The sequence below is a fragment of the Phalangium opilio genome, unplaced genomic scaffold, assembly GCF_054372755.1.
Source record: "Phalangium opilio isolate 3A_F unplaced genomic scaffold, DU_Popi_V2 ptg000045l_1, whole genome shotgun sequence".
In the NCBI taxonomy this organism is placed as follows: Eukaryota; Metazoa; Arthropoda; class Arachnida; order Opiliones; family Phalangiidae; genus Phalangium; species Phalangium opilio.
This window is the reverse complement of record NW_028324168.1, coordinates 6148592-6166549: the sequence shown is the minus strand read 5'-3', so window position 1 is coordinate 6166549 and position 17958 is coordinate 6148592. Positions and strand designations below refer to the sequence as shown.

Here is a 17958-nt window from a genome sequence, read left to right as displayed (position 1 = left end):
TCCTAACTCTTTCTCAAGACGGAAATGCTAACTCGATTGATCGCCTCAAGCACTAATTAGATAGATATAGCCCTTCCCAAAAATTGGTGTTAATCATTTTTAGCAAACGGTGGTGGTGGTTTGTGACTGTTTTGACTTCTTTTTTCATTCAAGCAAGTTACGAATCGGTATATCGTATAGTAAAAAGTCGTTCAGTGGAACGTACGATTCTTGACTAAAATTGTTTTGAAAAATTAACAGAAAATGTTAAAAGACCAAACCCGCTTGTTAGGTAAACTTAAAAAAAATGAAGGCGATGCTCTACTTAGGTTTTTATCGCCCGTGTCCGCGCTTTTACGTAAACTAGGCTTACGAAATGACTTGGTAATTAGTATAATTTATGTAAATATTTACTTTATTATTGAATACGGATTTTCAGTAGTCTTTTATTAAAATATTACTGAAGGAGTATGGTTTATACATAGTTTTATAGACTATAGAAGGATTTATTGCATTTACACAAGGAGGTCTAAGCCTGGCTTTGATTGCCAAAATTTATATGAACCTTTAATAACTTTAAGTAGGAGAAAGTCTAACCATAATATTGTTCTTTTTTTTTCTTATTATGTCGGTTCATTTTATTTTAACCCAATTCTGATATGGCGTGTGAATTCTGTGAACACACCGTAGAATCGATTTAGGTTTAGCATAGTTTCTCCTTGGGAACAGCATATACACGAGGTTATGTTTGTTATAACGACTAACGAAATTCAAATGACCATAGCGTGCACGCTTATACACTCGGATATATGTATGTACCACTCGAAGAAAGTTACCTAGAAACATTTCCACTTAATTCTATTTTTGACCTCGTTTCCTTCAGTGACATTTTTCCGTTCTTTTAATTTATTTTATTTTTTCTTTTAGTGTAAACTTTAAGAAAGTGCTTAAATTTCTTGTAGGACATTTTTGAGGACAAGGGGTTGTAGTTTCAAATTTACAATTACTGGCATTCAGGGTTCATACAAACCTGGAAAACTCTAGGAAATCAGTTCTCCAAAAGTTGTACGAACCCTGGAATTTCTTGAATATGAAATTGTTTAAACAGTTGGTAAGGAACGAACCGAGAAACATCTCGCATTTTCTCCATTAAATTCTCACCTAATTCTTATCAACTTTCCCACCCCTTGGCATTCTAATCAAGCTATAGCGTCATTATTTATGTTCTGTTGAATGTTACGATGTTGCTTTAACGGCGGAATTGTTGTAAACCTAATTTTTCTTCTATCTCGGATAGAGTCGTGGCACTAAACTGCGGTTTATGGTTGTATTTATTATGGAATGTTATCAAAGCTTGCCATTTTCATATTCTCTATGTTTTTATAAGCATTATGGCTTTCGCGAAGAAGTCATTGTTCTAATTCGTGACCGTACCTTTAGTATAAATATTCTTTTCCAGTAGCGTTTTTCACGATTTTTCAAAGAACAATTTTGTGCAGCCATTTGTTCTCGCGAATATATATACCCAAGTAGATTTTAGGGACGTACTGAACTTCTTTGAAACAGGAAGCACCCATGACTGAGGACAAATTGCGGTATATGATCTTCACACTTTAATACGCGTATCTTCTTTTGAAATGTCAAATTAATAAATTTCCCCTTAGCAATAATTGTACAATATCTTCTTTATTATTTCAAAAAGGCTGGGACCTGAGAACGAAGTACACTTTGGTTTTATCTAAACTTTTGAATAATATATTTCGATTTAAAAAAGAACAATTCTCGATTGGGTCCTTCCCTTTAGTTTAAAGTTTTCTGCCTTCTTTGCAAATCCCAAATACAAAAGACAGAATTCAACCCCAACTGTTCAATAGGACATATTGCCCAATAAATTTTGCAACCTGTCATCATCAAAATCCAATCATATAAAGAAAGAACCGGGTTAAAATTTTCCTATTAACTAAGATGGATAGACGGTAATCAAAAATAAATGTAAATGAAAAATAATCCTTAAAAAAAAATAAAACCACCCAACCCAATACAGGATCTAAAAACGTCTTCAAAATTAAACTAGAATGAATGTTACCTTATTTTTTGACATGACAGTCCGAATAATTCATTTCAAAAACCCTCCTTATACCCATCTAAACCTATTTTAAATCCCTTGAAATATGTCCGGAGGTAGGGCATGCTTTGAAACAATTCAACCTATTAATCCACCCTGAATGAATGGTTGGTGTGTCTGATGTCCCAAAGCGGGGGTGAAACGTTACTTATAATTCTTTGTGGTGGTTATAGTTACCTTTTAACAACACCGCGCGGACTATGACAGAAGAAAGAGATTAATGCTAAAAGATTTCAAGAAGGAAAAAAATAAGAAGCCAGTTTTTTGGATGGGCGCGGATATATAAGAAACTTGGAAACATAATGCCTAAACTTTAATATATATTTTTTTCGTTTATTTCTTCTTCTTCCATGGGGGTGGGTTTGGTGGGGGAATTGCCCGGTTTTTGGCGGTTTCTCTGGCCCATAATGCAATGGGCGCAGTCAGTCTAAACCTCAGAATAAAGGAGGACCTTTTTATATAAAGTATTATTTCGCCGCGGTGGGCGCAATTAGAGTTTTTGGGAAGAAAAATCGGGTCAAAAAACCGCCGGAATAATCCCAAAAGTTTCAACTCTCTCTATCTCTTGTTATGTAGCATAGCCCCGAGACTGAAGGTGGGATACATACAAAAGCCCTTCAAGCTATAGAACTAGTCCGGTTGGTATAAGCTAACTTCAATTTAACACACAAGAAAAAAAATAGAAATCAGTTATGGGCAGAATAAATTAACCGGAATTTCGAATTATTATTATTTTTTTTTTATTATTATTATAATTTCTTCTAAGATGTAGTTTTTTTTTTCATGTCCTTAAAAGGGTTAATAATTTGTAGGAAGTTCACTATACAGGGTGTTTAAAGATAAAATGGGTAATTAATTAGGCCTATAGGGCCGAAGTACATAGGGATGGTCAAAAATGTGATGACAATTTGTCCACAAGAGCCGAGGGGGTTGACACTTGAGAACTCAGGTGTACAATATGTCTTGAACTCAATGTACTGTCAAAGCTGAACTCTTTTGAACTCAGGTGTACACAGAGATCCAGAGCGTCTACCCCCTCGACAAGAGCTACCCTAAAGAGATGGGAGTGTTTTATGTATTATGGTATTGCAGCTCAGCAGGTCTTTTTTAAAAACCCTTAATGTCTTAGTCAGACTTAAAAACCGCAACCTAAAAAAATAATCCATATATTGATCACTTTAATTACCTACCCCTATGTCCAAGGTTTACCCTTGTTCCAAATGCATATCGTATGCTATGAGGGCCTCTTTTTATTCACAAGTCACAACTTCCCGTACGGTATTAGGCCTAGCTAGAAAAACCACTTTGCGTTCCATCTAGTCCCGAGTACTTGACCACAACATGAACTTCGTACCTAATTCAGTTTCAAGTTGTTATACACTGCCACTTGAAACTGTACTCAAAGTGTATAACCGTGCACGCGATATCGTTCCGCGTCTAATAATAATAGTTTTTGTCTAACGAATTGAATGCAATGCGCTGGGGAAAGTTGGGAATGTGGTTTTAAACTGCTTTAGGATAGCCTTGAGTTAATTTCTTTCGTTATTTTAAACAGGGAAGTTGTAGAATGGGGTCCACTTGCACGAATGTCCGTTGAAATAAGTGTATGTATATAGCACTCGTTGGGGTCCAAAACTCCAAATCGGAAGCGGGTCTTTAATTTTGTACACTCCTCCCTATTGTATTTATTTTTCAATGGGGAAACTGTACTAAAGACAACTAAAGCCGGGTGGAGATTTGATGAGTGAGAGAAAGAGAGGAGTATTAGGAACTATGGTCCGTGGCTTTCCGTAAAGGTCGATTCTCATGGTGGGAAAATTGTTGCGTCATTGCATGTCCAGCTTGGTATTGGCCAGGGGGGGGGGGGTTCCCTTCCGATGTAGCGCGTGCTTTTTAATTTTTTTTTTTTAGTATTGAATATCAAAGATGCTATTGGGTAATTTTTTTATTCTATTATTAGCTTTCGTGATATTATAAAGCTCGATAATGATAGAGTTCGATCCTAATAATTGTCATTGATTGATTGATAAATCAATAGGAAAAACGAAAATTGTACATAGCCAGACGAGCAATATTTTGTCAGTTACAAAATTTTAAATTTATTAATATGGATATATTGGGCACTAAAGGGGTTAGATAAGTTTGGAAGGAAGTTAATTAGGACTATTATTACTTTCAATTTTTTTAATAGGCGTTGTTCAAAATTAAATTAAAATTTACTTTATTACATCATTACGATTATTATTCTGGTTTTTTTTTTTTTTCATTTAATTCTACATAATCATTGATCCATTTGTTACCATTAACAAATCAAGCAATTAAATTAAATAAAAAATACGGTAAAAAAACCCCAAAGTTACTTAAGGGTAGTTCTTATTTCCACGTATTTAATTCTCATTCGATTTCACACCCAAATTTTTCTCAAAATCCACCAAATAATAATAAAAAAAGGAAAAAAATAGAATCCGTTGCTAAATTGCTATCGTATATTAGGGTGTAGTTTCCGGCGTGGAGTCTACTTTAAAGGCGGATATTCGGATCCCTGGCGATCCATAGCGAGTCTCTCTCTACTCCCATGATAATGGCCCTAACCACCCCCCTTCACTCTTAAACCAAAATAATTTTTACCTTGAATTTACTCCTTGCATGATATGGTTTAGTATAGTCCAAATAGATTCCAGTCTACTGTAAACTAAACTCGAAAAAAATAGACCTCGTTTTTAAAAAGTCTATATTCCACCTGGCTTCCGTCCGAGCCGTTGATGTTTTTTTACCTGAAGAAACTTTAATAAAAGTAAATACATTTACGCGCATGTTAACTTGACAGCGAAAACCATAGAAAGTCTGGGTTTATTTCTATTATCACGCGGTTTAGGGCCGTATTGTTAAGTTAAGTTGGTCCTTGGTGAACTTAAGAGAACTTGGCCAAGAATAATGTTTCATTTGCAGACCAGAGGGATGTTAAGGAGGATGAGGCCTTTTGTGTGTTTAGAATTGAAAGACGACGTTTTTATGGCTTTTTCCAGGGTCTTCTTTTAGGAGTTGACCAAACCAAAAACCCAAAAAACGCCGAGCCATCTAGACTTTCTTTCTAATGATTCAAGGGGCTGACCAAGAAATTCTTAATGATGGTACTACCTACCATTATCCTCGAATTTTTGTGGTTGTTTGTTTTGCGTTGGAGGCGGTAAAGAAAGAATAGCTTGCAGGATAGGTAAACACAGTTGATTTAGTAGATTAGCAGTTAATTTGTTATGGGTCTTGTTGCAGTAAAGGGGCTAGGGATATTTCCTCCCCCCACAATTCTTAACTTTAACCGTGCTTTAGAGTTACCAATAATTTGTTATTATAGAGCATCTCGGGACTTAGGTTTGAAACACTGAATCGAACAGAAAACTACCAATCTGTTGTAGATAACAGTTGACACTACTTGACAGGGCTCGGACACGACCTGTAAAACCTGGGAAAGTCAAGGAATTTCATTTCAAAGATTTTGTACGAACCCTGAGTTCAGTTGCACACGTCACAAATGACTGGCAAACACTTGTATGCACACTATAGCTAGGATTTTACAGCCTAGGTTTATGAGGAATCTGAGATACTGACAAGTGTACTTACTTGCCAGACCACCCCAGTTTAAATAAATTCAATATATCCCCTTGATTTGATGACCGAGCTACTTCTACTTCACCTTCCCTTTAAATGGAGTGTTCTTATAAGAAAATCCCAAAGTTCTTAGTCCCTTCCCTTTACTTTCTCAATCGGTGGTCCAAAATTTTTATATTAATCAATATCAATCAATTCCTAGAAATGATTTCTTCCGATGTAGTCTTTTTTCCCATGTCCGTCCGTATATATAACTGGTATAGACTCTTACAATGAACTGAAGTAGGTACTGTGTACTACCATAGTCCCAAGACTCCGAAAAAAAAAGAGATTCATGCAACTGGTTCTACTCTTTTCTAATAGTTGTATAATATTTTGGAGTGGCTTCTTTATTATTGCTTCAAGCCCTCCATGCTTGATATCCATGGGGGGTTCCTAAGATTTCTCGGAGTTTTCTTTCACTCTCATCATCATCTAGATATTATTCATTTTTTTCTTCATCCCTTCATTCTATTCCATCATTAAGATTTTAGGACCAACCCAACCCCAAAAGAATAAAAACTCCTCCAAAATTCTCGCTAGTAAATCATATTTCCTACGTTCCAAAGGGGCTCTCAAAAGGTCCGTCCATATGGTGGTTACGTTCTATGGTTAGCCACGTGACGTATGCTCCTACATGTACAGGGTGTTTCTGATAAGTCTGTAAATAAATAAATTAAGGGGGATGTTATTTGGGAAATCAATTTTGAATCGAAAATGTATAACTTCTATCTATCTCCATTTTGTTTGCCACAAGGGACACTGTTTTCGAGTTATGATTTTCAAGAGTGTTTTAGGGATGAACCCTTAATTAAATTATTAATTAATCATTGTCTTAATCAGTTTCTTAATTAAATTTAAGGGGTCATTCGTAAAATACTCTGAATGCAATCTTAACTTGAAAACAGTGTCCCTTAGGGCAAACAAAATGGAGATAGAAGTTATTACATTTTCGACTCAAAATTGATTTCCCAAAGAATATCAACCCCTTAATTTATGGAATACAGACTTATCAAAAACACCCTGTATATGTTGCTGGTAATATATTGTATCTCAAATCTACAAATTTTTGTGAGAGTGAAAGATACTCGGTCTTCTAAATATACCTAGGGCGTTAACCCTAATTTTTAGAACTTTTCTGAACTTGAAATATTTTGTTTTAAAAAAAAAACCTCTGACTGCTGCTGGTTTAACTCATAAGGATCCTGTTGAAGTGGTGTGGTGGTTATTACTAACTTTTGCTTACCTGCGTAAATCATTATCGTATATCTTAGGGTGTTTAAAGTTGCGCTAAGCCTTAACTTAAAATTTGCCTAATTGAAAGGTTTGACCTCAAGACTTAACTGCAATTAGAGCGAAAACCGAGTGGTTACGAAAACGTGTAGCGCCCAAAACCTAAGAACTTTCATAATAGAGTTTAAAAAAATCACGTTTCGTATTGTAGTTTTCAATTTTCATGTTCAAATTAGGCTTAACACGTCCTTGTATTTGAGAAAGTAGGCTTAACACGTCCTAGTATTTAAAAAATTAGGCTTAACACGTCCTAGTATTTGAAAAATTAGGCTTAACACGTCCTAGTATTTGAAAAATTAGGCTTAACACGTCCTAGTATTTGAAAAATTAGGCTTAACACGTCCTAGTATTTGAAAAGTTAGGCTTAACACGTCCTAGTATTTGAAAAATTAGGCTTAACACGTCCTTGTATTTGAAAAATTAGGCTTAACACGTCCTTGTATTTGAAAAATTAGGCTTAACACGTCCTTGTATTTGAAAAATTAGGCTTAACACGTCCTTGTATTTGAAAAATTAGGCTTAACACGTCCTAGTATTTGAAAAATTAGGCTTAACACGTCCTGTATTTAAAAAGTTAGGCTTAACACTTCCTAGTACATTAGAAAGTAGGCTTGACGCGTTTTTGAAAAATTAGGCTTAACACGTATTTGAAAAAAATAGGCTTAATGAATTTAAGGCGCGAAACGTTTCTTTAAACTCCAGGTCTGTATTTTTAGCTTCAAATAAACACAAACAAGGGAGAATTCATTAAAATATTTCTGTATTTAGGAAGAACTTTTATTTTCATTTTGTAAAATAGTTCCTCGCAATTTAATTTAAATTTAACGCCGGCTTGATTTCAATAATGACGTCTTCCTTTCTTTAAAAATGTAAAATGCCATTGTCGCGAAACCGAACTTGGGAATTCAGCTCGTGTTTTGAGAATATTATTATACTATAAACTCTCTCCACCCCCATCCCATACCCCTTTTGAAGTCCGACAGACCCTGCCTTCTAATAATAGGGTATTCTTCATTATGAGCAGCATATATGGCCATAGCGCGTGAGGGGGTGGTTTGTATATACTCTCAACCCAATCTTGCGAGCTCATTTTCATATCACGTTTCCGTCATCACTTGTCATTGATACGAGATACATCGCGAGGTAACGCCTATGGAAGAATGTAACGCGTACTCTATAATGAGTCGGCTTTAACCCTTTAGAGACAAGAGACAATGGGAAATTTGAGATTTCTCGGGGTAGGGCAAAGACCTCGGGATTTTACTTACGTCTCTACTCCTATATCTTTCTAGTCAACACACCCAGTTTTCGGACACCTTGTACTGCCCTAAACTTTAACGGTCAAGATTTCATATTCTTTTGTGACCCTAAGCCGGTTTTTTTTAATTTATTTTTCAAATTATAATTAGAAGTACATCACTTAAGAAATTAGTATGTCTTTTGATTGGTTCAACTTACTTAATATTTTAAAACATTTTAAGTACTTTAAATGACGAATTTCTAATTTTTAAGCTCAACTTAATAACAATTAAGTTACCAAACTTGTTATTATAAAGAATTCTGATTCTTTTCTTAAAACTACTTTCTGATAATCTTTTAGTTTTATTATAAATTTTTAATTTATTCATGTTTTAAATATATTCTATTGTTTATTATTTACCAAAAACAAAACTGGAATTCTGGAAATATATAATATCACATATTATTCAAGAGAATTTTTAAGTTAAAAACCAAAATTAGTTTAGAAACGTCTTAGAGTGTGGCGTATACGTTTTTAGTGGTAACGCTAGGTCACTCGTGTGTGTCCATAGTTTATTTGAACGTCCGTTTTTTGCGTCGAAACTTTGGAAAGAAGATTTTGAGACTTTGGTTTAAAATTTTATCCTAAATCCGCCATATTTCCATCAATTTAAGTTTTTTTAGACCCCGATATCTTTGGCCTAAATTTAATCAAGCGAATCCCCGTGTAAAGTAATTCGTTACATTTATATATATTTCTTTTTCATTGTCAAATTCTTCCCAGAAGATTCCGGATCGGATGGTCTATAGAAACTGGGCCTATTTAATTCCCACCAATATTTCGATTTTCCTCCCAAAGATGATTTAAAATACATTTAGTTAGTTTTACAGTCCTTTTTCGAAAATGTTTAAAATTTTGCAAAAATGTTACTTTTGAACTCTCTTTGCCTGATATCTCCAAGTTTAAAATTGTTAATATTTGAAACATGGGTAATATAAATTTATTAACACATTTTTAATTGGTTATCAGTTAGTTAGATGTCAAATTAAGTAATTTTTGAAAGTGTTGGAAAGGTTTAAAAAAATATATATATGGTCTATCATTGCAATTAAGGGCCCGAAATTAAAGGGTTTATTTAATATTAACACCTTTTCTACTTAGCTTTTAATTAGTTTAAAGCCAAATTAAGTAATTTTAACGTATAGACTACATTCAAAATATTCTTATGAATCTTTGCCAGGAATACTAACGAAATCAAACATATTAGATAATTAAAAAAATTAGTCCCAAAATTAGATAATCTTTTACATATTTAAATTTCAAAAAAAAAATTGTATCAGCTGTACAAATCAATGTAATTTAAACAATATACTCGTTTTTATTGTGCAAAAGAGGGCGTGTTTCTCGAACCTTTTACCAATAAAAGTGAAAGGGTGTTTTTGTACAAAGTTTGATATCAGCTCAGCTCTAGTCAAAAACAAGAGCTGCTCAATTATCTCAGTGTACTTGTTGGTTCTTTCTATATACCACAATGCATTTCTATTCTTTTGGGAGCACGCGTCATTATCACGTCATTATTATTACCCAACAATCATAATTGCATCGCGTCCGTCCAAAAAAAATCAGGCTTTTTTTTATAAAAAGAGAAAACACCCCAAAAAATTGATGCGTAAAACGGATAATGTACTTACTTAAAAATGCACTATTTTGAAACAATGATTTAGGCCTTAGCTAGCTTATAAAAACAATGGGAAATTTATTTAAAATTTGCCCTTGGGAAACATTCATTTAAATGACTTGTTGGTATGCTTTTTTCTAATATAGTCCGGAACTAACTGACAAAACGTTGATTGCATCAAGGTTAATATGCATTAATTTATTGCCAAATTTCCCTGGAATTCATGGGAAATATAATTTAGATTAATTATTTTTTATTTGTTTTGTTTTCGTAATGATTTAATTATAATTTGGTTTGCTAAATGAGGAATTATTTTAAGCAAATTTTGTAAAGGTTGGTTTTAATGTGCATTTAGTTCGAGGCATTCCAATGTTGTTGTCACGGAGTAGGGAAGTCACGGAAAAGTCCTGGTATAGTCATGGTATTTGAATTTTATTTTGTCTTGTTTTTAATGTAGAATTACTTTGTTCAGTTACTAGGCCTATGTTGTCTGCATTGAATTAGACGAATTACAACTTTGTCCCGTGATAGATCAATCCTGGAATAATCATGGAGTTTGAAATTAGACGTTTTAGACCATAGAAAGTCGTCGATGAGTATAAAACTTAGAATTTAAAGACAGACTTACTCTGTAGTTGTTTCTAATTATCAACCTGAAAAAGTTCTGCAATCTTTTATACATAATTTTTTTTTCTTAGTTACGCTTTAAGCGTGAAAGGTTTTGTTTGTACTTGTACAAAGAGCTCACTTTTTCGGCCGTACTGCGGTCAGCCATAATTCTTTTTATGCAGAACAGACTTTTCTCAATTGTAATTGACCACGGGCCGTGAAATTTAGAAGGGTGTGGTTCAAGTTTTAGACATAAAATTAGGTAAAGCTTGTAGTTGTACAATATCGGAAGGATGAGCATACACTTCTTTCAAGAAAATCATCTTATAGGCTACATAAACATTGCGAAAATGCGTATCCGATATAATTAGTTTTGTGTATATATTGGGGTTATATCTACACCCTATATTAAAATATGCATTTTTTTATTAATTTACTCTGACGTGAAATCGAATTATTTTTTCTTTATTTTCTCATAATTTTTTTTTTTTTTCAACAAGGGAAAACTTTTTCATGTGGAAAGTTGACGTTTTTTTGTGGTTGTCTTTATATAAAAGGATTTGCGTTTTTTATTTCTTCATAATTCTATTGACCTATTCATTTTTTTAATCCGCTCAATTTTAGGGATATAGAATCTTCTTTCTTATGAATATTATTTATTTATTTATTTATACCGTTATGAAATTATTATATATAAGTTGGGATTTTTAAATTTTTGTAACTATAACTCTCTATGCGTGAAATTTAATTTAATTTTGAATGAAATTATGATATTATAAAGAAATATCATCGTCTGGGGGTTTTTAAAGTCTCACGTGACCCTGAGATTAAAAAAGAATTAGTTGAATTATTTATTAAAAAATAGGTCTAAATTAGTTGAATTATTTATTAAAAAATAGGTCTAAAATAGTTGAATTATTTATTAAAAAATAGGTTTAAATTAGTTGAATTATTCGATAAAAATAGGTCTAAATTAGTTAAATTATTCGATAAAAAATAGGTTTAAATTAGTTAACTGAGAAGAAATGCTTAAATTACACCAAAAATAGTCCCAAATTGGTTCATTTTGAACCCAAATAAGGGGGTCAAATCTGTGTTCTCCATCCAGAAGAACACAATCGTGACAAACAAACCACTATTTTAATCAATTGAGTCATCAAATTGTGTGTATCCGCTATCCATAACGGTTCTGCAGGGTTTTTAATACAATATCCTATTCCTATAGAGATACAGAACCATTTTTTTTAAATCAACTCTTAATCAAAATTGGAGGGGGGGGTACCTGACCTACCTCTTCTCTTAGTCTTACATTAAAAAAATTCTTAAAATAACCCCAATGAGTGAATGAGAAGCGATGGAAAATATCCGAATTAACTGATGCGAAACGGTTCTAACTTATAACGTTTTTGATAATGTTTTTTATTTTTAAAAAGTCGAAACAAAAGCTTAATCAAAATAGGGGATCCCTGGCCTGGCCATTTTTTATTTTTTTGCTTCATTCAAACTATAAATAACGTATTAAAAGCAACCCTCTTCTCATGCTTTAATTAAACTTTATCTATATAGACTGGTATACAACCTGCTTGCTATAACTTTGTAAGAGAAATATATATAAATATATTTTTCAGTATACTTGCGGAAGAGAAGAATAGGGTATTTTCAGTTTTTCACGATTTTGGCCCGGGTCCGAAACTCCTACAGACTCTATATCTAATCTTAAATGCACGAGATGACCATAAGTTGAAGTGTCGGTAAATTAGAACCGAAAGTATGTACAGGGTATTACAAAAAGGGTAGGGTGAATGTGGTTCTATGTTAAAAATCGGTTTTGAGTCGAAAAAGTAATAACTTCTATTCCGAGGGATTTTATGCATGACCCCTTAATTAAATTAGCATTGTCTTTCAGTTTCTCGTGTTAAATTTAAGGGGTCATCCATAAATGGTGTCGAATAGGGTCAAAATCCCATATCAGTTACATTTTCGACTCAAAATCATCCCACGTAACTGTACTTTGGTCTCACCACCTGAATAAGAACACCCTGTACATGATTAACTGGGTTTTACTTGTATTTATGGGCTTCTGTTTGTATTTCAAGTTCTATATCAGTTCATGATGACGGCTTCGTGCGTCTAAACTGTTAGAAACCAGTCCAGACACTATTATTATCACATAATAAAAGATATCTGAAAATTTAACCCCTAAAGTTTTAGAAAGCTTAAGCCGGCCACGCACTATAATCAAAATATAAGTTTTATGAGAGAATGTCTTTGTCACATCATGCATGCGCGGACTCGTGATTTAAATTCACGCACTAAGCTTCGGTAATACGGAAGAAAGAACCAAAGTATCTGTATTGTTCCCCCATTATGACGTCACACTATGATGATGGTATGACTATGACCATGTAGAGTATTACTAAGAAGTTAGGAATCGAATTTATATGATTTTTGTGTAACGGATTATGTATTTATGAAATATCTCGGGATTTTATCATTTATTTTATTATGGTTTAATTACTGTTAAATATTTTGTTAACTAATTTAAAATACCGGTATATTTTCAGGAGTTATTTGTAATTTAAAGGGGCTGTGACACGTGTTAGAGTAAAAGTTTTACTTCCCTTTAGTTCGGTTGATTTTAAGAAACAAATCCTTTAAGTTTTTAGTAGCAGATGACAATTTTTTCTATCAAACACGGGATTACTTTTGGGAAAACCAGAATGAAAATATCATTGGGGTTCAACTAAATTTCTTTCCCTAATTTGGGCAAATTGTAACGCGCAAAGCAAATATGTTCAAGGCCTATTTGAAAAAGAAACGTGTTCACTTTTGTTTAATGGAGAATAAATTGAATTTAAGCTTTTTCTGTTGTAACAAAATATACTCTCAAGAAAATCTTAAGAAGAAAATAAAAGGCTAAATATGACTTCTGCAACAACCATTAGTCACACTTTAATAAATCCAAAATCCTCCGACGATTTTTCCCGCCGGTAAAGATCGAATTAAACTCCCTCCGCCTTTCTCTAGTTTCTCTCCCAAATATAATTCTTCTTCTTCTTCTAAAAAGTCTCCTGTCTTCGGGAAACGAATTTCCATTTCCACGGTAGGTCTATATGGTATATGGCACATTGTGGGAATATGATGTACATAAGAAACCGATCATACGGTCAATGACATTTTTTGTTTTTCTAATGTTTTTTTCTAGCCATTTCGTCTGCTACAGACTATAGGGTCTTTCCCAATAGTGAGTGACTGTAGTATATATGTAATAAAAAAACAAATCGGTTTTGTTGGGAAACAAAAGAGAAATACACGTTATTTGGGCGCGGAGTGCACTGTTCCGACTGATATCGGTATCGCTTCCTAAATTTTTCTCACGTTTAATGTTTGTTTTTACAAATTTTGTGGCTATTTTTTTACTAATAGATAAGTGGATGATGCTTTAGAGATAATATCTATTCATTAGCGTCCTGTTTTTGTAACGAAATATTATGTGGCTTCGCTTTTTTTTTGGTTGGGTTCGGTTTTCAGTTAAGTTTGTGAACAGAAGTCCATTAACTTCTACTGAAGTATATTAGTTATGAGATAGGTCATAACTAGGGGGGCTAGAACCCCCCCCCCCCCAACCCATCATTTCTTAACTTTAACCTGGGTTGCCATTAATTTGTTATTAGAGCATCTCCTGCCCTGCATTCGGGTTTGGAACTAGCTGAATCGAACAGAATGCTACAAGCTTTTCATTTTCAGTCTGTTGTTGTAAATAACTGTTGAATTATCTGTACGCATCTGTATCTGTATATTAATGTTATACTTCTAAAATTCTGCTGCCGCTGTTGGGTTAAAGTTGTATGAACTTCGTATAAAATTATTGGAATATTGCCGTTGTTCATGAATGCTAAATTTCTTTTTGTTTGTAATTCAGGCGATGAAATGCTTTAAATTGTTATGCTAAACTTTCGTAAACAATTTCCATATGTAGTTATATCATCATAGTCGACCTAGATATAAATACAGCGGGGTCACATCATAAATATACCAAAATCATGGTACACAGGATAAAATAAATAATGTAATTTCCCATCAATGTCTTATGGGGTCGCAAAAATTTATTAATATCATTTCCCAAAATGTAAATACGGTATATCCCGCTTATCTCCTAGACTATTTCGATGTTAGAACACGACTCGGCCTTTAGCTACGTTTACACAATCTAAATATGATAAGAGGACAAACCCAGGCGTGACTTTCATTGAAATAGCCCATGATTTCATTTCGTGACTTTAAAAACAAAACTTCGAAATCAGTACCGAACAAAATATAATTCAGAAGCGTTGCAGGATTTTACACGATCTCATTGGCCTATTTTAGTAAAAACTTAAATCGTGCATTTGATCATTCGAATGATTAAGGTTGTTCTGTTTGGGGGTTCAAGCTGTTAGGGTCAGTTGCAACTAACTCTATTGTTTCACCGGCGGTCAAATGGGGAAGGGGGAAGGGAGTTGGCGAATTCTCGGTTCAAACGCAGTCAAGCAAGTAGTAATATTCTAGCTGAAACGGTAGGTTATGTTATTTGTAGACCACCCAGTTTAAATGTTAAATGTAATAAAGAGAAGGTGTATGATAACACGTCTCATAGAAAGGTGTCTAAGTGAAATAGGAGACATGGCAGAAGATAGCTTCCCTTTCTTAGACCGTCTTTGTTCCTCGGAATCTTTTGATTTGATTATATTTTATTTATTTTTTAAAAAACAAACCAGGTTATTTGAAAGTAAACGGTTTCGAAACTCAATAGTAGAGTAGGCTAAATAAACGTTGTAGACTTCGCAGATACGGCGGCGTCTGCATTTTTTACAGTTTTAAATAAAGTATCATAAGTTCATAATATATGTTCCTCCATAAGTTTGTCACTGATTACAAACTGCATGGAGCTTGTCATTAAGTGAGTGAGGTAGGTTATAGATTCGAGGTAAAGCAACGCCTGGTGAGGCGCTGCTGTCAAAGGCTTAATATACAGACTAAATAGGAAGATGGAACGGTCCTGCAAAACCTATAGTGTAGTCGCTCGTCGGTCTCGAGCTGCAAGTATCTAGCATTACGAACTTGTATAGGTATTGTCATACTTTAGGAACATATCTTATAAACTTATGATATAAAGTATATGGTAACACAGACTCTCAGTCGTCACCGTTTTGATTAACTTGATACGCTCGAGATGGCTGATCAAATAAAAACTATTCTACTACGATTCTAAGTCAGCCAAGGCTTAACATAAATGTACTTTCAAAGTATTTTGAGACAAATTTATGCATTAAAAAGAAAATCCATTTATTGTTTACTTTTCCGTGTGTGTACAGCGACGGAAAGTTGATTTGGTTTGACTAAACTAACTATGGGAAGGAGGTTGGACCAACTTTTTTTTCTTCTGACATGTGCTTTTGTTTTTTACACTTTTGTAGAGTTGAAGGTATAGCGTAAACTGTGAAAAAATTCACTGGTGAACACATCCGGTCGTGAAATAAAATAATTCCCCACTAAGTTTATTTTAGTTTAGTTTTTTTGACACGCTTGTCTTACCGCATGTTCTGCGTTGGACAAATTGATAAGGATTTATTTTAGAAGTTTCTATGACAATTGCGGGTACAGTATATAGAGAGCTTTCAGTTGGAGGAGGAGCTGAATCTCGTGAGTTGGGACCAGTGACTCTCGCATTAATTATTATTTTACCGGTCCCACTATAAATTAAATATCTAAAATGATGAGAATAAAAAGCACGTAAAGACACAAAAGTAAAGAAGCTGAAAATTCTAATTGATTTTGAATTTTTTACCGTGGGAAAAAGTAGTTTATCAAAATTAAAAACAGTTACGATTAAAAGGCCCCGGGCATGGCTAGCTAGGCTTTGCAAGTATGTGTTAAAGCAAAATAAAACACGAATTCTTTCATTTATCTTTGCTTTGACTCAATTCATTTCGATATTTAAGCCAATACTAAAGTTACGACTACTTAGTTTAAAATACAAAACGCATCATCTTTCGAAGATTGCAATCTTTTATTTTTTCGTCTTAAAAGAGTAAAGCATAAAATGGTTGAAAGAATGCAACAATTACAATAGCAATTCTAAAGTACTCTAAATAATTTAAATTTTAAAATTAAAATGAAATCAGATGAAAACTAGTTCATTTTGACCGAAAAGTAAACATTAAATTGGTAAATATTTGAAAATAAGAGTAATATAATGTTTTTAAAAGTGTTTAACTACAAATTCATGCGATTCTAATTAAAATTACTTATTTAAAACTGAGCAGTTTTTGAAAGAAAATTCTTGAGAACAAAATTCGATAAAAACGTGTTTAGAAAACCAAAACCAAAGTGCATTTAACTTGGGAAAATACTTTGCAAAACACAAAATTTGAACTAATATTATGCTGATTGCAACACTTTAAGAGTCTAATCAAAGGGATAGAGATTCCAATGCGGAAAAACCTCAATCAAAGTCTCAGCAACGATATCCTTTAAAGGAATTGAAAACTCAAAGTCATAAAAGTCTGATCTCATAACGAGTTCTTTGGCCAGACTCTTCGTGTGAACAGTACGAGCGAGGTAATATTTCATTAGATTTAAGTCGTAGTTACCCAACCTGAAGATAGCATCACAACGATGACATATGTCCTTGGGGTAACCCTTAACTCCAATGCTATCAATTACCATTTTAATAGATACATCGTCTTCGTTACGAAACAGTTGAAGAAAGACCCCAGGCAACAATGGCGACCATTTCAGGGATGAAAGAGAACCTTTAATAGCTTTATTTAACCCGTTTTTCGAGAATCTGCTCCAATAATATCTAAACGAAATCTTTTGGTTGTATCGTCTGAAATACCCCAAGGATCCATCAGCTAGCTTTAACAAATCACTGCCATTTGTATTTTTTGTGCCTTTCATCTTGCCTATGTAATGGTCTAATGCCTTTAGAAGCTTGGTATTTGGCCATGCAAAGTATTTGAAATTCGACATTAACGTTTTAATATCGTACCTAGATATGAGATCGCGCATTTCCATAACATTGAAATGACTTAACATATAAGCAAATATAGCTTCGTCGCAGCGGATATAACGGTATCGAGACGATGAGTTGAAATTATTCAAAGCCTCAATTTTTTTTTCATCACTCAAACTATTAAATACAAATTTAACTGTTTCAATACTAAAGCAACGACTACAAACAACCCTAAGGAAACATCTTGTCTCAATAAAACTAGTAAGATTTAACTCTAGGTCTACACCGTCATATGGTATGTTCGGCAAGTGTCCGTCTAGTTTATGAAGCCAGTATTTTTCCATCATATCTTCACCATCGAAATAGTTTAACTGCCGTTCTTCTGTGATTCG

General features: G+C 33.6%; 1 protein-coding gene across 1 annotated transcript in view; it reads left to right on the top strand.

Moving 5' to 3' along the window:
• Positions 1-17958, top strand: part of LOC149677094 (protocadherin-15-like) — a 40720-nt gene that overhangs the window by 1058 nt on the left and 21704 nt on the right. The window lies entirely within an intron of this gene.